A 22,429-nucleotide genomic window follows, 5' to 3' on the forward strand; every position below is an offset into this window, starting at 1 on the left:
AAGATAAACAGACTTTTTAGAATCATCTAGGGGTAAAGAGATACATTTTATAGTAATATTCCTCCCTTTTCCCCATCCCTGTCCCACTCTACCCAGCCATCACTTAAAGACAGGAATTAGCAAATTTAAAATGTTTTGTGCTGTGCCTGGTCACTCAGTCACGTCCGATTCTGCAACCCCATGCACTGTAGCCAACCAGGTTCCTCTGTCCACGTTCCTCCAGGCAAGAATACTGGAGTGGGCTGCCATGCCCTCCTCCAGAGGATCTTCCCAACCCAGGGATCAAACCCAGGTCTCCCGCACTGCATGCAGATTCTGAGACACCAGGAAGTAGTTTATACAAATAAAGCTAATCACAGAATTTTATGTGTACCTTAAACATGGCATATATTACACTATATTTTCATTTTTCCTTCATATCCTTTAACTTTCAACTAAAATATGTTTCTCACATTTCAGTGAGTTTGAGAGTCACCTGAATCTGTGGGTTTAAGAATCATTCCCAGATGATTCTGACTCAAGCAAACAGAGGACACATCTTGAGAAAAACTGCTTTAACTTTGTCTCTGCAACTCCCTAGATGGGTCACATTTTTTTTTTTGCCTCTGAGATTTCTCATCCAATGTTTCTCAGTTTAGAATATCCTTGACTCTGATTTTCTGCCTTGGATTATCACTCATCAAGTGCCCTACCTCTAATTAGAATTCCCACCCCTGGACTCCTAGAGTCTCTTGTATGTTTCCCGACCCTGGCACCTTGTGCTATAGTGGCTGGTTACTTGTTTGACTCACCCACAAGGCTGCAAATTCCTTAGGGGGTAGAAACTGTATCTGACTTATGCTTCAGAACAGTGTCTGGCACAGAGTAGGTGCTCAAAAAATATTTACTGATAAAACATTTTTATCCTTTGTTTCTGATGCTAGATTGAGCTAAGCAAAGACTGTGTTCTGAACAATAAGCCCCATGTTGACATCCACTAAATATTCCTAGAATTAACTTAGTCATGTGTAAAAAATAAAGTAAAACCTCAAACAACTAAAGCTTTAAAAATATTTAATACCTCAACAACTGGTATTTTTTCCACTATGTGACAAAGAAGTAAAACAAGTCAATATCATGGAGTTACGTTTTTGAAGAAAACTGTCCCACTTTAAACCACAGATGCCCTACATCCATTGTACTGAGCCACAGGCAAACTTCCAGCCATAAGATAGCTATCTATACCTTGAGGATTTCATGTACAGCATAATGACTATAGTCAATAATACATATTGAATATTTGAAAATGGCTAAATGAGTAGCTCTTAAAATTTCTCACTACAAAACAAAAGGTAGCTATAAGAGGTGATAGTGGTTGTGTTGTTCAATCTTATTGTAGTAATCACTTCACAATATATATGTATACCAAATCATCACATTGTACACCTTAAATAATGTTACATGTCAATTATACCTCAATAAAGCTGAAAAAGTAAATTTAATCATTTCTCAGAGAGATTTGCCTGCCTACACACAAAGATCTGCCTTATCCTTCTCACTGCAACATGCTGTTAACACATCTATGCCATTGCTTTCACTGACTGTAAGCTTATCAGTGTAACAACATTACAATAAATCAAAGCAAACTTTCTTCAAAACTAAAAAAAATGAAACAAAAAAGCACAGTAGTGAGCTATAGAAATTAATGTTCAGAAATTACTGAAATACTGTAGAGAGTCTTCTTGCAAGTATAACCATGATTCATACATTTTATTAAAAATTCTCAACATTAAACAGTGTTAAAAATGACCCTGTATACGAGACAGCAAAAGAGACACTGATGTACAGAACAGCCTTATGGACTCTGTGGGAGAGGGAGAGGGTGGGAAGATTTGGGAGAATGGCATGAAACACGTATAATATCATGTATGAACGAGTCGCCAGTCCAGTTCAATGCACGATATTGGATGCTTGGGGCTGGTGTACTGGGACGACCCAGAGGGATGGTATAGGGAGGGAGGAGGGAGGAGGGTTCAGGATGGGGAACACATGTATACCTGTGGCAGATTCATTTCGATATTTAGCAAAACCAATATAATATTGTAAAGTTTAAAAATTAAATTAAATTAAATTTAAAAAAATGAAGGAAAAAAATATTTCAGAATTTTAAAACTTAAAAATAAATAAATAAATAAATAAACAGGGTTAAAAATGAGTTCTTTACTAACAAAATAGCTGGCAAAAACACAGTTGACAAAAACATTCCCTAAGCATTTAATAGCCCTTTTACTGTACCCTATATTTATCTTCTCTCCAAAAGTGTCATGGCAAAACACAAAAATAATAATTAGGTTTGAAAATACCCAATGAGAGTTAGAATGCAACTCAAACAAGGTAACAAACATCCTTGGTTCTCTTCCATTTTTAAAAATCAGATTATAGTAGATAAACAAAGGGCAAGACGGGGTAATAAATAATTACAACAAACAGAACTAGGAAACAATCAGACAAATTCAGACTGTGGGACATCCTATAAAATAATTGGCCTGTACTATTTTTAAATGTAAAAAAAAAAAAAAAGACTAGCACATAAACAATTGTAAAAATAAATTAAATTAAAAGGAGCAAAAATAAATTATGTGCATACAGGCACAAAGTACTGTGAACTACAGAATGCTCCCTGCCATTGAAAAAGATTAGGGAAAGCAACAGAGAAGGGATCAGGTCTCAAGCTTTAACCTGGGACTTTAAAAAAAACAAACAAACAGAATTCTAGAGAGAGAAGGTAGGCAAAAGAGGTATTCCAAGCAAGGTAACAACATCAGCAAAGGAACAGGTACGGAAAACTTCACACATGAGGTCTTCTCAGAAGTGCAGACTTATAGCCCAAGCACAGAGTGTGAAGAGGGAGGTGGAGAGAGGTGGAGAGATGAAGCTGAAAAGGAGATGTGGGGACCAGGTCCTGGGGGGATCTGAAAGAAACAGTGAGTAGTTAAGGAAATTAAACTTCAATAGTTAATGGAGAGCTAAAGGTTTATGAACATTCTCAAGGGTGTGTTATAGAAAAACAGAAGTTAAATATGATCTAAGGATCTCATTTAGTTTATATTCCTTCATTTAAGTGTATTCTTTCATACACATATTCTTTCATTAGCAAGTGTATCAGGTTAAACTTCACAGGATAAAAGAAAACGTATTTTAGTGTTATTTTATATTAGTAATAAATACATACTAATAGAAAACTCATAAATATAAAAATAAATAATTCAGCATCTTTCAGAATAGGTCATCCTGATTTTTCCATTTTCATCTGCTGTAATTCAAATAGTTTGCCCCATAATTTTGCAGTGCACCTTAAGATAAAGTTACGGTTGATAAGAAAAAAAAAAAAAGAAGTTAAATATGAGAACTTGGGGAAAAGGGATGATGGTGACATTAACGATACAGCAAAAGCAGTAGCAGCATCAACAGTAGCAGCAGACTCTCACTCATTGATGACCTCCATGTGCTATGCACTTTATACACAGTAAACCTCACAAGACCTTGCATTGGTAAGAGTTATCCACATAAATGAAGGTGACATCAGGGAGATCAAGTAAATTACCCAATTAAATTACATGTGTAAAATATAGCAGTTTGATACGGCCGACACAGTTTGGAATGGCTGCCCTGCCAATCATTCTCCCACATCATATCTGTGCTGATACCCTTGAATCCTGCTCCTTCTCCACAATGACACAGAGCCCTCTCCCTCATTTTCTTGCCACTCAACTCCAATGTGTAGCCAAAAAGAAGCTGGTATGACTAAGTCCCCCTAGGCACAGTGAGTGCTGAGGGGTGGTTATCTGATCAAGCTGGCCAATCACAGGACCTATGACCTCAGGGACAAGGCAGGATGGACTCCTTTCACAGGAGTTTTTCTACTGGCGTTGAGAGAAGAGTTCCTTCCTATATGTTCTTGAAGCTTAAGGAACAGTTGCCACAGGTCTTGTGCCCTCTACATGAAGGAAGCAATAACTAAGCATACACGCTGAGAGAAGGAGAGGGGAGAGGCAGAAGGTTCTAGCTGCAAGTGATGTCCAGCTATCCTCTGATCTGAAGCAAACCTGCAAATGCTATTCACTGAAGAGCAGGGGGTTTTGTTTTGGAAGTTTGGCAGCGGGCACTGTTTTTGTTTTTGATGCTCTTATTGTCTCTTTGGGTTTTTTTTACAAATACAAGTACTGATGAGAGAAAGGTAGAGCCAACAAACATAACCCCAACTCCGGTGATCTTCCTACCGGGTGCTATGCTAACAATGTTCTCAAACTTAGTAACAAAAGTATTTTTTAGCAAGTTAGCACAAACATGCCTCCAAGCCACAAGGCTCAGCACCTTGAGAGGTACTCAGAAAACAGACACTAAAATCTTTTCAGCGATTTAAGAAAACAGAATCCCCCATGAAGCAGAAAGATACAGGGGTGATGTGTTCTACTTCTAAGAGGCTCCAGGACTAACAAAGATTGTTGGATTTGGTGGCTGGATTTGCTGGTTTCTTATATCTTACTAATGCAAGGGCAGTGGATTCTGATATAACAAGCCACGCAATCAAAAATCACTTTTTTGACTTTGCTGGTGGCCCAGTGACTAAGACTCTGGACTCCCAATGCAGGGGGCCTGGGTTCAATTCCTGGTCAGGAAACTAGATCCCACATGCTGCATCTGAAAGATCCCACATGCCTCAACAGAGATCAATGACCCCACATTCCACACTAAGACTCAGCACCCCCAAAGAAATAATTTATATTAATCCTTATGATAACCCCAAGCTATTGATTCAGATTACAATTTGTATTAAAATTTCAAAGTAAATTACCACAAATACAATATAACGCTGCCTATCACATGCCTGTCCCCCAAAATCCATTCTCCTCTTCTTCCTTTCAGTATTAACATCCTCCACCCCAAATTTTAACTTACATGGAGAGTACATCATGCAAAAAGCCGGGCTGGACGAAGCACAAGCTGGAATCAAGATTGCCAGGAGAAACATCAATAACCTCAGATATGCAGATGACACCACCCTTATGGCACAAAGTGAAGAACTAAAGAGCCACTTGATGAAAGTGAAAGAGGAGAGTGAAAAAGTTGGCTTAAAGCTCAACATTCAGAAAACTAAGATCATGGCATCTGGTCCCATCACTTCATGGCAAATAGATGGGGAAACAATGGAAACAGTGAGAGACTTTATTTTGGGGGGCTTCAAAATCACTGCAGATGGTGACTGCAGCCATGAAATTAAAAGATGCTTTCTCCTTGGAAGAAAAGCTATGATTAACCTAGACAGCATATTAAAAAGCAGAGACATTACTTTGCCAACAAAGATCTGTCTAGTTAAAGTTTTGGTTTTTCCAGTAGTCATGTATGGATGTGAGAGTTGGACCATAAAGAAATCTGAGCGCCGAAGAATGGATGCTTTTGAACTGTGGTGTTAGAGAAGTCTCTTGAGAGTCCCTTGTACTGTAAGGAGACCAAACCAATTAATCCTAATGGAAATCAGTCCTCAATACTCATTGGAAGGACTGATGCTGAAGCTGAAACTCCAATACTTTGGCCACCTGATGCAAAGAACTGACTCCTTAGAAAAGACTCTGAAGCTGGGAAAGACTGAAGGCAGGAGGAGAAGGGGACGACGGAGGATGAGATAGTTGGATGGCATCATGAATTTGAGCAAGCTCAATGGACATGAATTTGAGCAAGCTTCAGGAGTTGGTGATGGACAGGGAACTCTGGCATGCCGCAGTCCATGAGGTTGCAGAGTCAAACATGACTGAGCAACTGAACTGAACCCCAAATTTTAACTGAACACATGGCTCCCCTGCTAACTATTACATTTCAAGCCTCTTGCAGCTAGCTATATGCTGTATCTAGGTATAGGCCAGTGGGCTGTGAACAGAAGCAATGTGCAATGTTTCTTTTGTGCCTTTCAAAAGAAACTTCTTGAAAAGAAGTTATTTGCAAATGTAATCGAACATTATCCAAGACTGATCATGAAAAGTAAAAGTGTTAGTCACTCAGTTGTGTCCCACTCTTTGTGACCTCATGGGCTGTGGCCCGGGCCAGGTTCCTCTGTCCATGGAATTCTCCAAGTAAGAATACTGGATTACAGGAAAATAAAATAAAATGTTAAAAAAAAAAAAGAGAGAGAGAGTAAATACTGGAGTAGGCAGCCATTCCCTTCTCCAGGGGATCTTCCCAACCCAGGGATCAGACCCAGGTCTCCTGCATTGCAGGCAGATTCTCTACCATCTGAGCCACCAGGGAAGCTCTGGGACTGACATACGTTAAAGCCATAAAACAAGCCTCAATAAATTTAAAAGAACATAAATAAAACAAAGTATGTTCTTTGACCAAAACAGATTAAAAGGCACGCTCAATAACAGAAGGAAATTTGGGAAATCCACAAACAGGTAGAAGTTAAATGATACTCCTAAACAACTAATGGCTCAAAGAAAAAATAACAAGGGAAATTTGAAAATACTTCAGATGAATGAAAATCAATATTCATTATTGATTGTTGAGGAATATTCCCCATCATTCATCCCTCAAGTTTTACACTACAGATAACTCCCGCATCTCCCACTCCACATTATAGAAAGGCCTCAGTTGAGCAGTAGCAGGTGGCACTAGTGGTAAAGAACCCGCCTGCCAATGCAGGAGAAGTAAGAGACGCAGGTTTGATCCCTGGGTTGGGAAGATCCCCTGCAGGAAGGCATGGCAACCCACTCCAGTATTTCTGCCTGGAGAATCCCCATGGATAGAGGAGCCTGGTGGATTACAGTCCCTAGGGTCACAAAGAGTCAGACACGACTGAAGCAACTTAGCACACATACACGCACATACTACAGATAGAGACTTTGTTGTTGTTTAGTCACTAAGTTCTGTCTGACTCTGGACTGCAGTACGTCTGTCCTTCTCCCCTGCTCTTCATTATCTCCCGGGGTTTGCTCAGATTCATGTCCATTTAGTCGGTGATGCTATCTAACTATCCTCTGCCGCCCCCTTCTCCTCCTGCCCTCAATCTTTCCCAGCATCAGGGTCTTTTCCAATGAGTAGGCTCTTCACATCAGGTGGATAGAGCTTTAGGGAAATATACAGAATCAGTATACAAGGGGACAATGATGTCTGGGGTCTTTCCAAGATCCTGGAAGATGACTGCCTTCCTTTAAAGAAAACAGACACAGAACAGAGATATATATAAGAACATCGTTAAGAGCTGGAACAGCCTGGAGGTAATTATACTAATTATGATATTATACTAAGTATAGAAAGTATTAATAGTAAAAGAACTACAGTAGGAAGGTCAGAACTAGAACCAGAAAGTCAGATGTTTTGCTGACCAAGAGATTAGATCTGTTCTTGTAATAGGTTACGTATCTAACACAGAGATATTGCATCTTGATACCAAAGCCTGATGCCTTTAAATATCTATAGCTCTCTTTGGCCTGCTTCTGCATATAAATTTGGCATCCCATATAGCTTGCTTACAGAGACTGTATTAATGTATGAATCAGATAGCCTAAATATGCAGTCTCCTTAACAATTATATTTCTTGTTATGAATTAACAAATTTGAATATTAGTTTATGCAATAGTGACCACAATGTAAATACACTTAATGAATATTATTACATGTTAAACACTAATAAACTTTATTTTTTTGTTAACATGTACTGAACTCTTAGATTTGATAGACAGAGTACCTGATGAACTATGGACAGAGGTTCGTGACATCGTACAGGAGATAGGGATCAAGACTATCCCCATGGAAAAGAAATGCAAAAAAGCAAAATGGCTGTCTGAGGAGGCTTTACAAATAGCTGTGAAAAGAAGAGAAGCGAAAAGCAAAGGAGACAAGGAAAAATGTACTCATTTGAATGCAGAGTTCCAAAGAATAGCAAGGAGAGATAAGAAAGCCTTCCTTAGCAATCAATGCAAAGAAATAGAGGAAAACAACAGAATGGGAAAGACTAGAGATCTCATCAAGAAAATTAGAGACACCAAGGAAACATTATATGCAAAGATGGGCTCAATAAAGGACAGAAATGGTATGGACCTAACAGAAGCAGAAGATATTAAGAAGAGGTGGCAAGAATACACAGAAGAACTCTACAAAAAAGATCTTCATGACCCAGATATCATGATGGTGTGATCACTCACCTAGACCCAAACACCCTGGAATGTGAAGTCAAGTGGGCCTTAGGAAGCATCACTACGAACAAAGCTAGTGGAGGTGATGGAATTCCAGTTGAGCTATTTCACATCCTAAAAGATGATGCTGTTAAAGTGCTGCACTCACTATGCTAGCAAATTTGGAAAACTCAGCAGTGGCCACAGGACTGGAAAAGGTCAGTTTTCATTCCAATCCCAAAGAAAGGCAATGCCAAAGAATGCTCAAACTACCACACAACTGTACTCATCTCACACGCTAGTAAAGTAATGTTCAAAATTTTCCAAGCCAGGTTTCAGCAATACATGCACTGTGAACTTCCAGATGTTCAGGCTAGTTTTAGAAAAGGCAGAGGAACCAGAGATCAAATTGCCAACATCCTCCGGATCATCGAAAAAGGAAGAGAGTTCCAGAAAAACACCTATTTCTGCTTTCTTGACTATGCCAAAGCCTTTGACTGTGTGGATCACCACAAACTGTGGTAAATTCTGAAAGAGATGGGACTACCAGACCACTTGACCTTTCTCTTGAGAAACCTGTATGCAGGTCAGGAAGCAACAGTTAGAACTGGACATGGAACAACAGACTGGTTCCAAATAGAAAAAGGAGTACCTCAAGGCTGTATATTGTCACCCTGCTTATTTAACTTATATGCAGAATACATCATGAGAAACACTGGGCTGGAAGAAGCACCAGCTGGAATCAAGACTGCCGGGAGAAATATCAATAACCTCAGATATGCAGATGACACCACCCTTATGGCAGAAAGTGAAGAAGAACTAAAGAGCCTCTTGATAAAAGTGAAAGAGGAGAGTGAAAAAGTTGGCTTAGAGCTCAACATTCCAAAAACTAAGATCATGGTATCCAGTCCCATCACTTCATGGCAAATAGATGGGGAAACAGTGTCAGACTTTATTTTTTTGGGCTCCAAAATCACTGCAGATGGTGATTGCTGCCATGAAATTAAAAGCGCTTACTCCTTGGAAGGAAAGTTATGACCAACCTAGATAGCATACTAAAAAGAAGTATGCTTTGTCAACAAAGGTCCGTCTAGTCAAGGCTATGGTTTTTCCAGTAGTCATGTATGGATGTGAGAGTTGGACTATAAAGAAAGCTGAGCGCCAAAGAATCGATGCTTTTCAAATGTTGTGTTGGAGAAGACTCTTGAGAGTCCCTTGCACTGCAAGGAGACCCAACCAGTCCATCCTACAGGAGATCACTCCTGGGTGTTCATTGGAAGGACTGATGTTGAAGCTGAAATTCCAAAACTTTGGCCACCTGATGTGAAGAGCTCACTCTTTTGAAAAGACCCTGATGCTGGGAAAGATTGAGGGCAGGAGGAGAAGGGGACGACAGAGGATGAGATGGTTGGATGGCATCACCAACTCAATGGACATGAGTTTGGGTAAACTCCGGGAGTTGGTGATGGATAGTGAGGCCTGGTGTGCTGCAGGTTCATGGGGTGGCAAAGAGTCAGATACGACTGAGTGACTGAACTGAACTGAACTCTTATAATCCTGGGGCAGTGCTTTAAACACAATTAAATACAATTTTATTTACTTCTCATACCAATCTTATGATATAGGTTCTTTTATTATACCCATTTTATAATTGAGAAAATAAAGGCTCAGAAAGGCGTAAGTTACTTGCCCATGGATTCACAGATAACAGGTAGATAGAGAGGATTCCAGAGAAGGCACTGGCACCCAACTCCAGTACTCTTGCCTGGAAAATCCCATGGATGGAGGAGCCTGGTAGGCTGTAGTCCATAGGGTCGCAAAGAGTCAGACATGACTAAGCGACTTCACTTTCACTTTTCACTTTCATGCATTGGAGAAGGAAATGGCAACCCACTCCAGTGTTCTTGTCTGGAGAATCCCAGGGACGGAGGAGCCTGGTGGGCTGCCGTCTATGGGGTCGCACAGAGTCGGACACGACTGAAGTGACTTAGCAGCAGCAGCAGCAGAGAGAATTCCAATCCAGGTCTGACTCTAAAGGTTATGCATTTCTACCACAGTTACTACAGATCTGGTTAACTTAAGTCTCCTTTCAAAGTTTCTCCGAGCCACAAAGGCTGTGTGTCAAATCAGCGATCCTCTGAATTCATCAGCGCAAATATCACCCCACAAAGCACTGCAGCAGTGCTTCAGAGGGTGGTACCCCCTCTGCCTTCTGAACTACTGCCAGCATATAAACCCTAGGTCATTAGACCAGATAGAGGTCCACATCACTTATCTGAGATTTTTGGTTCAAATGTGCTTTAAAATTCAGAATTTTCAAAAAGTACCATACAAATAGTACATAAACTGTCACACACCTGCAACAGAGTCTGGATTATTAAGCATTTAATTAATTTCACAATCAAGCATACTAATATTTTGGTAGTACAACATGCATTTATATTAAACATAATGGAGATTATAATTAACCACACAGTTCAAGGCAGGCTTTACTTCCAAATGAGAATATAACACATTTAGGAAAAAAAACTTCTGGAATTCAGAGACTCAGGGATTTCTGAACTACAGGTAAAGGACTGGAGACTCGTATTTTGATCTGTGATCTCTTAAATTGTAAAGTCCCAGGTCTTTTACTGTTTCTTAAAAAGGATAATTTTATCTTTAAGTCAAAAACTCAGGTCAACAGATGAGTGACAAGAACCATTTCACAGGGTTTAATTAAGCACAACTCTGATGATGGGGGTTTCTGGATCCTTTCCAAGAAAAGTTAACCATAAAAAAAAAAAAAGAAAAGAAAAGTTAACCATAACATAAAATACTAAATAGTAACCTAAGTACTGCAAATTACTTAGCATGTCAATATATACTGAACCTCAATGTATAGTTTCTATTTTTGTTTTGTTCCTCAAAATCAGTTCAGTTCAGTCACTTAGTCGTGTCCAACTCTTTGTGATCCCATGGACTGCAGCATGCCAGGCTTCCCTGTCTATCATCAACTCTCAGAATTTGCTCAAACTCATGTCCATCAAGTTGGTGAAGCCATCCAACCACATAGGCCTTGTCATACTCCTTGCCCAATTTAGAACCAGTCTATTATTCCATGTCCAGTTCTAACTGTTGTTTCTTGATTTGCATACAGATTTCTCAGGTGGAAGGTAAGATGGTCTGCCTTTAAGAATTCTTTAAGAATTTTCCAGTTTATTGTGATCCACACAAAAGCTTTGGTGTAGTCAAGAAAGCTGAAGTAGATGTTTTTCTGGAATTGTCTTCCTTTTTCTATGATCCAACTGTTGTTGGCAATTTGATCTCTGGTTCCTCTGCCTTTTCTAAATCCAGCTTGAACATCTGGAAGTTCACGGTTCACATACTGCTGAAGCCTAGCTTGGAGAATTTTGAGCATTACTTTGCTAGGATGTGAAATGAGTGCAATTTTTAGGTAGTTTGAACACTTTTTGGCATTGTCTTTCTTTGGGATTGGAATGAAATCTGACCTTTTCCAGTCCTGTGGCCACTGCTGAGTTTTCCAAATTTGCTGGTATATTGAGTGCAGCACTTTAACAGCATCTTCTTTTAGGACTTGAAATAGCTCAGCTGGAATTCCATTACCTCCACTAGCTTTGTTCATAGTGACGGTTGCTAAGGCCCACTTGACTTCAGACTCCAGGATGTCGGCTCTCGGTGAGTGATCACGCCACCATGATTGTCTGGGTCATGAAGATTTTTTTTGTATAGTTCTTCTGTGTATTCTTGCCACCTCTTCTTAATATCTTCTGCTTTTGTTAGGTCCATACCATTTCTGTCCTTTATTGTACCCATCTTTGTGTGAAATGTTCCCTTGGAATCTCTTAATTTTTTTGAAGAGATCTCTAGTCTTTCCCATTCTATTGTTTTCCTCTATTTCTTTGCATTGATCACTGAGGAAGGCTTTCTTATCTCTCCTTGCTATTCTTTGCAACTCCGCATTCAGATAGGTATGTTTTCTTTTCTCCTTTGCTTTTTGCTTCTCTTCTTTTCTCAGCCATTTGGAAGGCCTCCTCAGACAACCATTTTGCCTTTTTGCATTTCTGTTTCTTGGGGATAGTCCTGATCACTGCCTCCTGTACAGTGTCACGAACCTCTGTTCATAGTTCTTCAAGCACTCTATCAGATCTAATCCCTTGAATCTATTTGTCACTTCCACTGTAGAATCCTAAAGGATTTGATTTAGGTCACGCATGAATGGTCTAGTGGTTCTCCCTACTTTCTTCAAATTTAAATCTGAATTTTATACTGCCCAAATACTAAATAGTGATTAATGTTATTTCACAAAAAATGACTGAAGGAAATGATAGGGGTGTGTTAAACTCCAGGAAGTTTATGTTATTTAGTACTTTTCCCACCAAACTGTACAGTAATAATCCATTATTATCATTCAACTTCACTTTTTCATCAAAAATTGCCCAAGAGTGTTTCTCCTTATTTGGAAAAGACTAAGTCAGGGCCCAAGACAGTAAGATCATGAAAAGATGAAAAACAAGAACAGCACTAGAAAAATTTAAAGACGGGAAAATTTGTACAACACCTAAAATAATCTGGTTAGCAAGAACAATAGCCAGAACCACAGATATCTGAACTCTCAGTCCTAATTCTAAGACTCATCCTACATGCCTCAATTTAGAATAAGGTTATGCTACAAAAGCTCCTTGTTCTGATTTGGAATTTAGAACTGAGAACACATTCTTGCGAATAAATTGTTGAAAATGGTCCCCAGATTAGCTAGGAAAAGCACTCAAAATACAGCATGTGATCAAAAGATAGGGGGAAAGTTGTTATAAATTCAAATACTGCCCAAGAAACTATTTTCTTAAAGCATTTCTTTTAGATGTTGTTGCTTAAGGGAAAGCAAGACTACAAGGAAAAAAAAAACAAAAAAAGACTACAAGGAAGAATAAGGAAGTAGGTCAAGAATTCAAGAACTGTGCCAAAGGGCTTAGGAGACTGTGGAGGACTTGATTAGTTAATGATCTATGATAAACATTTTACTTTTATAAACAGGGTGAGCGGGGGAGGGAGAAACACTTTTTAAAAAGGCAATTTAAAAACACTCATTCTAAACAGACTTGTGATTGCCAAGGGGGAGAGGGGATGGGGGGGGATGGCTTGGGAATTTGGGGTTAGCAGATGCAAACTATGATATACAGAATGGATAAACAACAAAATCCTACTGTATAGCACAGGGGGCTATATTCAATATCCTGTGATAAACCATAATGGAAAAGAATATTTTAAAAAGTGTATATATATGTATAACTGAATCACTTTGGTGTACAGTAGAGACGGGCACAATATTGTAAATCAACTATAATTCAGTAGTAAATAAAACTTTAAAGAATAAAAACACTCATTCTTTATTAGGTCTAATTTTACTTCAGAATTGCTGTTGCTGTTCCGTTGCTCAGTAGTGTCCGACTCTTTGCAATGGGTTAAAAAAAAAAAAAAAAACGAAAGCAGAAGAGCTGACACGCAAGCACAGAACAGAGGGTTGGTCACACAACGTATCATCTATCTGAAATGTACATTTCATCCTCTTCTGGGTGATGAAAATTTCAAAGAATTATGTTCAAGAATGTGCCACTATCTTTCTGTGGTCATGTTTTGTGAATATAAAAAACTCATTACTCAACAAATTCTAAGACTTAGTATCTGCTCCTCCTTTCCCTTCTCTAGGAGGCTTTCTCTTTACTGGAATGGAAAGAGAGTTTTTCATTCATCCTCGGTGTTTCAACTTAGATGTAAAAGGACTCAGTACTCTTTAATGATTCATCAATGCAGTCTGTACCTTAGAATAATAGCCTATGCAGAAGGTTTGGGAGAAGGAAATGGCAACCCACTCCAGTGTTCTTGCCTAGAGAATCCCGTGGACAGAGGAGCCTGGTGGGCTGCCATCTATGAGGTTGCACAGAGTCGGACATGACTGAAGCTACTTAGCAGCAGCAGCATGCAGAAAGTTTATTTCATTGTGATAATGATGTAACTCAGTTATCACCTATAAGCAGAGTAGTGATAACTTGGGTTTGTCATTTTAAAATATCAACACTAGCACAATTCAGTGAGAGAACATTCTATCTGGAGTTAGAAGACTTAATCACATACAGAGAAACTACTGTGTGAGTTTTTAAGTCTCAATTTCTTCATGTGTAAAGGAAGTAATATATAAACTACTTCACCTGTTGCTCATTCCATAAATATTTACTGAATATTCACTAAATGCCAAGCATTGCTCTAGATGCTAAAGGTAAAATGATGAAGGTAAGTCTCTGTTCTCACAGTACTTACATTCCAGAGGAGGGAAACAGACACTAAACAGGAAAAACAAAGTAAGTTTAGCAGCTAACAATAAATGCTATGAAAAAATACATCAAGACCAGTGTGCTACACCAAGGAAACCAGAATTGAAAGAGACACATGTACCCCAATGTTCATCATAGCACTGTTTACAATAGCCAGGCCATGGAAGCAGCCTAGATGTCCATTGGCAGATGAATGGATAAGAAAAATGTGGTACATATACAAATGGAATATTACTCAGCCATTAAAAAGAATGCATTTTAATCGGTTCTAATGAGGTCGATGAAACTGGAGCCTATTATACAGAGTGAAGTAAGTCAGAAAGAAAAACACCAGTACAGTATACTAATGCATATATATGGAATTTAGAAAGATGATAACGATGACTCTATATGCAAGACAGCAAAAGAGACACAGATATAAAGAACAGTCTTTTGGACTCTGTGGGAGAAGGCAAGGGTGGGATGATTTCAGAGGGTAGCGTTGAAACGTGCATATTATCATATGTGAAGCAGACCGCTGGTCCAGGCTCGATGCATGAGACAGGGTGCTCAGGGCTGGTGCACTGGGATGACCCCGGGGGATGGGATGGGGAGGGAGGTGGGAGGGGGGTTCTGGATGGGAAACACATGTGTGCCTGTGGCTGATTCATGTCGATATATGGCAAAAACCACTACAATATTGTAAAGTAATTAGCCTCCAATTAAAATAAATTAATTTTTTAAATAAAATAAAATAAGCTTATATTCTAAACCATCAAGTGAAAAAAAAAAAAAAGACCAGTGTGCTAGTGCTAGTGACTGATAGTGAGGTGTACTTTAGACAGGTTGTTAAGGAAAGGCTTCTCTGAGCAGTGATGCCTAAATGAACACCTGCATAACAAGAAGGGAATCAGGCATGCTACAGTCATGGGAGAGTATCAGTCCAAGAAGCCAGAAAATATACACAAAGACCCTGAGATAGGAACAAGCTTGAGGTGTCCAAGGAACAGGAGGGAAAAAAAAGCTACAGTGGATATAGTGGTGAGCAAAAGGTTTACTGTAGAAAGTTAAGTGGAGAAAGATCACAAGGCCATCCGTTCAATTCAGTTCAGTCACTCAGTCGCGTACGACTCTGTGACCCCATGGACCGCAGCATGCCAGGCTTCCCTGTCCATCACCAACTCCCGGAGTTTACCCAAGCTCATGTCCATTGAGTCGGTGATGCCATCCAACCATCTCATCCTCTGTCGTCCCCTTCTCCTACTGCCCTCAATCATTCCCAGCATCAGAGTCTTTTCAAATGAGTCAGCTCTTCACATGAGGTGGCCAAAGTACTGGAGTTTCAGCCTCAACATCAGTCCTTCCAATGAACACTCAGGACTGATCTCCTTTATGATGGACTGGTTGGGTCTCCTTGCAGTGCAAGGGACTCTCAAGAGTCTTCTCCAACGCCACAGTTCAAAAGCATCAATTCTTCAGTGCTTACAAGGTGGTAAGTCATAGTAAAGAGTTTGAATTTTTTTTTCCTATAGCCACTAGAGAATTTTAAGCGGGGGAAAAATATGATCTTCCTTTTTCCTTTTTTTAAAAGATCACTTGGGCTACTGATAAAAAAATGGAGTTTAGAGAGCAAAAAGGAAACAAAGAGAACACTTACGAAGTTTTTGCACCAGACCCGGGTGGTTTATATGCTATAGTGGTAGCAAGGAAAAATGGAAGAGGTTATGAGGCTTAATGAAGCGATATATTTGACACTAGAAAATACCTACAACAATGATTAATATAGTAGAGGCTTATGGCACACTGCATTTTCCAAAAATGGCCTATAATGGTATTTCTCATCCTACAAGCTCTTTTAGAACTTTGTCACTCCCTCATTAAGAAGTAGAGTCTTCTGTTTGTGGGTGGGTTTTTGAACTGCCCTTAATCAAGTAGCCTGGGTACTATCCAGCTGAGCAGAACTATGGGAGATAATACAGATTATTGTACATTGTCTTCCTGCATCACAGACAGCATAGGAATCTTAATCTCCCAAAGCCAGATGACTGAGATCTCATTAAGTAAGGATGAAGGAAAAAAGATATCCTTTGCTCATTTTGCTAGTTGAAGAAATACAATACAAAATGGTACAACATATCTATAGAAAATTTTTTAATAAAATGCTTCTGGGTTGTAGATTATTATATATATATAATGATTCCATTTATATAAAATATACATAAATGTGTATTTAAGCATAAAGAGTTGTTAGGAAAGCTATTCTCCAAAACACAGATAGTAGGATTTCAGGTAGTACTTTGCTTCTTTCTATTTTATATGCTTTTTCAATTTTTTTTAAATTAAGGATATATTGCATCTCTTCAAGAGCAATGAAACTATCTTTTTGAAATTTAAAATAAAGAGTAATAATGTCAAATTCTGCAGAGACAGTGCTATTAAAATGAAAAGTTAAAAGCACCCACTGGGTTCAGCAACAAAGCTTTCACTGGAGACTTTTGCTAGGATATTCAGTGAAATTTGGAGGTAAAAACAGATTGCTGTACAGTAAATGCATGAATAAAGACAGACAATGTAGAAGACTCTTTCAATAGGTTTATCTAACTTGAAGAAGAGAGGTGAAGATGGTTTTTCCAGGGGGACACAGAATTAGCAAAGATATTTTTCAACTGGAGAGAGATATAGCCCAAGTTTATTTGTTAATGAAAAAGTCAGTATATCCTAAAATTCATACAGAAATTCAACGAACCCAGAATAGCCAAAACAATCTTGAGAAAGAACAAAGCTGAAGGGCTTACACTTTCCAATTTCAAAAGTAACTGTACCAAAAAAATGAAAAGCAACAGGCAATCCCAAAACGTATTAAAATTTTCCATATGAAATTGTTACAACTATGATGTTTAGTTGTTATATTGCAAAATATTCTTAAACAACAAAAGTCTGTACATAGAAAGAAGTAGAAGGCAATGGGCGAGAGGAAGGAGAAAGCAGAAAAAGGAGAAAAACCTATAGACTGAGATTCTCTAAAAATTCGTGAGTAGATGGAATCCAGAATACCCAAGGATTGGTGGTGTTGCTTAATTGCTAAGTTGTGTCCAACTCTTTTTGCAACCCATGGACTGTAGCTTGGCAGGCTCCTCTGTCCATGGGATTTTCCAGGCAAAAATACTACAGTGGGTTGTCATTTCCTTCTCCAGGGGGTCTTCTAAACCCAGGGACTGAACCTGCATCTCTTGCATTGCCAGGGGGATTCTTTAGTACTGAGCCACCAGGAAAGCCCACCCAAGGATTACCTCTTCCATTATGTCAGGGACGCAGGGAAGGATAGGCAGGAAAATAGTTATACCAATAGGTGGCAGTACAAGGAGTTGAGAGTGTTCCCACCAAATGAACTCTATTGTCTCTGGGAAGCATGGTATCATTTATGAGAGACGGAGGAAAGAGGAAGATCAAGAGACTAGAGGCAGCTGCCAGAATGACAAACCAAATATTCATCCAATATTTCATTTGTCCACCTGTGCCATAAGAGTAATGCTAAAATAAAATACATTCAATTAAATAAGTAGACAATTTAGCATGAAGGCTCAATGTGAAAAAACTCCAGGAATCAGAATATTAACATTCATAATAATCTTTGTCATGTGAATGGGAAAAAAATAATTTTGAATACCTCAAAATACTTTCCCCAAATATGATTTCATTTATATGATTCCATGTATCACGTACCAAAAAAGTAAAATTTTTTAGTTTAAATTAGTCTAAGATGATTATCCTTTACAATATAGTAAATGAGAAGAAAAAGACTCAGCTGGCCATTTGTTTTTCTCTATAAGCAGTAAAAGGAAATAGGTCCTTAATCTAACTCTCTTGAGCATTGTTCTAGCTAGCTTTGACTGACATTATACAACTAGTTGAAAATCTAATCCTATAACAACTGCCACATATAACAGTGGCATATTTAAGAATATGCTCTGCTTTCTATCCTTCTACAAATTACTATCATCAACAAAACTGCCTGCAATAAAGCAAGAACTGACTGCTTGTCTGATGTACCACACTAACCAAAAGATCCCACACAGTTCTACAGGGTAAGGATGATTAAAACAAAGCCATTGTTATTAATACAAGCTTAATCAGGTTTTACATAAGCCATAAGCACATTTGTTATCAGTATATTTTGCAAAATTTACAAGGCTGTATAAGCAATGATTCCAAAACAATCTTCTACATCACATCTCTTAAAGGGCCTTGGACATTCCATTCACTATGAGAATGATGTACTATATTTATAGGGCTTGAAAATTATCATGCTAGTAGTACTATCAAGGAGTTTACAAGCTTGCTGTACAGATAAAGAATGCAATAGAGACTTCCCTGGCGGTCCAGTGGTTAAAACGCCACACTTTACACTTTAGAGGGTGCAAGTTCCATCCCTGGTTGGAGAACTAAGATCCTACATGCCATGCACAGCACAGCCAAACAAAAAAAAAAATCAAAAAAGAGAAAAACTAAGGCTGACTAGGGTATTCAAGAAACCACAAGACATAAAATTTCCACATACTTCTTTTCAGGGCATTTAGATTAGGTACAATTTTTCTTGTGTTCCTTTTGCAATTCTAAAGCTATTTTATTAATTTGGATTATTAATATGTACCATGTAAGCTTAATAAAAAACATTTGATATAACCAAGAAGTTTATTTACAAAAGTATAAATTCACTTTTAAATGCTTGATGGGAGTGGTGCTGATACATTTCTAGGAGAATCTGAGATTCCCTCTTTTACATCTTTTCAAGAAAAACACATATATTTAAGCTCTTCAAAAACCTAAAATCCAAGAATTAGATGAGAGATTTTATCACCTTCCAGACATTGCTAAGGACTGTCAAGTAATATTTAAATGTGTTCAGATTACCAGTGTTTTTGAAATGCAAAGTCACTATGACTCTCTTCCAGCTAGCATGTTAACAGCAAAACACATCATTTCTCCAATGATTCCTTTTAAAGAAAACCTTGAGTGACCCTGACGACTTACTAACTCACTATTTCTAACTTTTCTCTCTGAAATGTCATAAAGACAATACAAAACAAGAAAGAGTGTTAAATACTTACAGTTCATGACTAAACAAATCATATTTTATAATCTCAACTAGCTCCTCTTCAGTTCAGTTTAGTTGCTCAGTTGTGTCTGACTCTTTGAGACCCCATGAATCATAGCACACCAGGCCTCCCTGTCCATCCCCAACTCCCGGAGTTCACTGAGACTCACGTCCATCAAGTCGGTGATGCCATCCAGCCATCTCATCCTCTGTCGTCTCCTTCTCCTCCTGCCCCCAATCCCTCCCAGCATCAGGGTCTTTTCCAATGAGTCAACTCTTCGCATGAGGTGGCCAAAGTACTGGAATTTCAGCTTTAGCATCATTCCTTCCAAAGAACACCCAGGGCTGATCTCCTTCAGAACGGACTGGTTGGACCTCCTGGCAGTCCAAGGGACTCTCAAGAGGAGAAGACTCTTGAGAAGCCTATATGCAGGTCGGGAAGCAAGTTAGAACTGGATATGGAACAACAGACTTGTTCCAAATAGGAAAAGGAGTACATCAAGGCTGTATATTGTCACCCTGCTTATTTAACTTATACTCAGAGTACATCATGAGTACACCACAGTTCAAAAGCATCAATTCTTCGGCGCTCAGCTTTCTTCACAGTCCAACTCTCACATCCATACATGACCACTGGAAAAACCATAGCCTTGACTAGACGAACCTTTGTTGGCAAAGTAATGTCTCTGCTTTTCAATATGCTATCTAGCTTGGTCATAACTTTCCTTCTAAGGAGTAAGCGCCTTTTAATTTCATGGCTGCAATCACCATCTGCAGTGATTTTGGAGCCCCAAAAAATAAAGTCTGACACTGTTTCCACTGTTTCCCCATCTATTTCCCATTAAGTCATGGGACCAGATGCCATGATCTTCGTTTTCTGAATGTTGAGCTTTAAGCCAACTTTTTCACTCTCCACTTTCACTTTCATCAGGAGGCTTTTTAGTTCCTCCTCACTTTCTGCCATAAGGGTGGTGTCATCTGCGTATCTGAGGTTATTGAGATTTCTCCCAGCAATCTTGATTCCAGCTGGTGCTTCTTCCAGCCCAGCGTTTCTCATGATGTACTCTGCATAGAAGTTAAATAAGCAGGGTGACAATATACAGCCTTGACGTACTCCTTTTCCTATTTGGAACAAGTCTGTTGTTCCATGTCCAGTTCTAACTTGCTTCCTGACCTGCATATAGGCTTCTCAAGAGGCTCCTCTTACAACCTGGTTAATTTCAAAGTGACCCTGCTGCTGATAAGTCGTTGTGTCCAACTCTGTGCGACCCCATAGACAGCAGCCCACTAGGATCCTCTGTCCCTGGGATTCTCCAGGCAAGAATACTGGAGTGGGTTGCCATTTCCTTCTCCAATGCATGAAAGTGAAAAGTGAAAGTGAAGTCGCTCAGTCATGCCGGACTCTTAGCGACCCCATCGTCTGCAGCCTAGCAGGCTCCTCCATCCATGGGATTTTCCAGGCAAGAGTACTGGAGTGGGTTGCCATTGCCTTCTCAGAATGTGACCCAAGTTATTCCTTTTTCCACTTCCCATGGCCACTAATCTAAATCTTTACTACATTCCTTAAATCTTAACTCTACTCTCATCTTCAATAAATACCCTGCTTCCCATCCCTAAAACATTTAAGCATACTCCTACCTTAGAAGCTCTTTCCTCTCAGTTCCATATTCCTTTGTTCCTCTTTCATAATGAAACACCTTGAGCAATCTAAACTCATCTTCTCTACTTCTTGCCTCCTATTTACTCTTCAAACCACTCTGACTTCCAAACTTCTGACTCCATGGGAACTTCTCTTTTTCAGGGCATCAGTGATGTCCAACTTGATCAATCCAATGAGTATTTTTAAGATTTCATCTATTCAATTGTCTCAACAGTATTCAAGCCAGTTCCTGCCTTGACTCCACATTCTGGTTTTTCTTGGCTATCTCTGGCTGTCCCTTTTCACTCTTCTGTGCAGGCTCTTTTCTCTACCCAAATCCCTTAGAAACGACTGTGATGGCTTAAAATCCCTCCATAAATTGACACTCCTTTCAAAAGGCAGAGGCTAATTCTCTTTCCCATGCCTAAAATTCCCATCCCCTGTAGCATGAACTGAACTTAATGATTCATTTCTAATGAATGGAAGAAGGCAAAAGTGATGTTCTCAGACCAGGTCAAATAGGCACTTCAGCTTTCTCCTTGCTCTCACTTGGATTACTCCTTCTGGGTGAAGCCAGATAGATGCCCTGTCACAATGACTCTCATGTAGCCCAACAGAGAGGTTAGCTGGTGAGGAACTGAGGCCACCTTCCAGGAGCCAGTAAGGACTAAGGCTTTCTGCCAACAGACATGAGAGTGAGTCATCTTGGAAGCAAATCCTCCAGCTCCAGTCAAGTCTTTCAAATGACTGCAGACATAGCCAATGTCTTGACTGCAACTTCATGAGAGACCTTGAGTCCAAAGTTCTGAGTCACAGATAATAAATGTTTATTGTTTTAAGCAGCTAAAATCATTATGGCCAATTTGTTATAAAGCAATAGATACCTAATCCAATGGTGTTTCTCAGTGTTCTATCTAAAGCTCTCTATTATTCCCACTCATTCACTCTCTCATCTCTCCATATGTGTAAAGCTAATATTTATCTGTAGCCCAGATTTTTTTCTTAAGTTCCAGACTATGCAATATCTTTACTACAATTTCAACATGCCCCAAAGCAACTACCATTCTCCACCCAACCTATACTTATCTTCCCTATCATCATTCATTCAACTAAATCTAAAAACCTGGATTTCATCAAACTCCTCCTTCCCCTTCACTCACATCCAATCACTGAAATCCTGTCAATAGGACTTCACTATTTCTCCATAATCCAAATACAAACTTTACCTGAACCTATTGTT

The 22,429-nt window shown here is 39.1% G+C and overlaps 1 protein-coding gene across 7 annotated transcripts in view; it reads right to left on the minus strand.

Annotated features, from left to right (window-relative positions):
- The window catches only part of OSBPL9 (oxysterol binding protein like 9), a 162,052-nt gene that overhangs the window by 133,761 nt on the left and 5,862 nt on the right, over nucleotides 1-22,429 (minus strand). The window lies entirely within an intron of this gene.

The sequence above is a fragment of the Bos taurus genome, chromosome 3 (assembly GCF_002263795.3).
Source record: "Bos taurus isolate L1 Dominette 01449 registration number 42190680 breed Hereford chromosome 3, ARS-UCD2.0, whole genome shotgun sequence".
Lineage (NCBI taxonomy): Eukaryota > Metazoa > Chordata > Mammalia > Artiodactyla > Bovidae > Bos > Bos taurus.